We start from the raw sequence: 1,506 nt of genomic DNA on the forward strand, positions 1-1,506 counted from the left end.
TAAGAAAGATACATGTGGATTAGTGTGACCCATAGAGACTGGATCCAGATTGAAACTTCATGGGGTTTGAAGGGTTGAAATCCAGGATTTTGGTTCAGTTTCATTAGATAAGTGGGGCCAACAGTGAAGTTTTGATCCAGATATTAACATCACTAAATCTCAGACGTGTTAGAGCTGGGATTCATGTATGATTTTAATTAAATTGCTATAAGAAATCTTCAGGGAAGAGCAAAATACCAGTTTTTGAAATGTGGTTTTATTCTGTGTTTCCAAACCATTCCCTATCCCTCCCTGGTCTCATGCTGATCTAAAACCACCAAATTGCTAAGTACAAATATTTGTCAGCTTTTGGGATTCTTTGCTTCTCATCCCAAACCTAACAAGTGTGAAAGCTCAGTTGTTAATTTGCAAAATTGTTTTCAAGTACACTGGGGAAGACTCCTCTGCAGGTAGCTTTCTGCAACTAATGCTTCAGTCAGAACAGGTGAGTAATTCAGAAAGTTGTTCTTCATTCCAGGATCAGCTAGCACAGCTCCACAATACCCAGTCCTCTACCTTCAGTCTCTGAGTCTTCCAGCCAACTTCCCCTTTATCTAGATACTAGCCCCATTTTGGTCCATTTCTAGTTCTGCTGTGCTACCCAAGTGGTTCCAGCCACTTGAGAATAACACCTTGCCAGAGGGATAGCTTGTAAGCATGGGGTGGTTCTTCTGCCATACAAACACACAGAGAATCCTAGCAAAATATAGCCAAAAGAAAGTGACAGAACAAATCATCACTATACCTTATCACATCCATCTGCCATTGTTGTCCTGAAAGACCAAGCCAACTCTCAGGATCTCAAAATTGCGCTGTTAGATGGGAGGGAGTGACAGAATTGCACATATACACACACAGAAATCAATTAGGTGCATACACACACACTACCAACTCAGGCACATACACATCCAAGATTACCAGTCTAAGCACATGCACACCTATCACCAGTTCAAACACATACACACTATACACACCAAAAAATAGACAAAATCAGTTGTCAATACCCACACGCCCACTACACATACACAGATTACTAATTCGCATACGATGATATATATTATACACCACACACCTACACATACACACAGGTGAGTTCCTAACTTGGGTGGTGTGTGTGTGTGCTTAGGGTACTTGGGATACCAAGGGTGCTTGGTGACTATGGGAGGAGGAATCAAGGGTCAAAGATTCCCAGAAGGAGGGAAAGGATGGAGATGGATGGGGGTTAAGATGACAGAGGGAAAAATAAGATTGTGAAAATTGCTGGGATTAGAACCGGCAGACTGCAGGGGGGCCAGGATTACTTAAGGTCAAGTAGCCATGGGATTACTCAAGGTTACTGGTGCTAGGGTGGAAGCAAAGGGAAAAGCCTGGTGGCAAGGAGGAGACAACCAGGAAAAAGAGAGGCAGAAAGCTGGAAGATCAAGGAGGAGGGTTGGGAGGTCAATAAGACAAAAACCCAACTCGGTG

The sequence above is a fragment of the Alligator mississippiensis genome, chromosome 3, assembly GCF_030867095.1.
Source record: "Alligator mississippiensis isolate rAllMis1 chromosome 3, rAllMis1, whole genome shotgun sequence".
NCBI lineage: Eukaryota > Metazoa > Chordata > Crocodylia > Alligatoridae > Alligator > Alligator mississippiensis.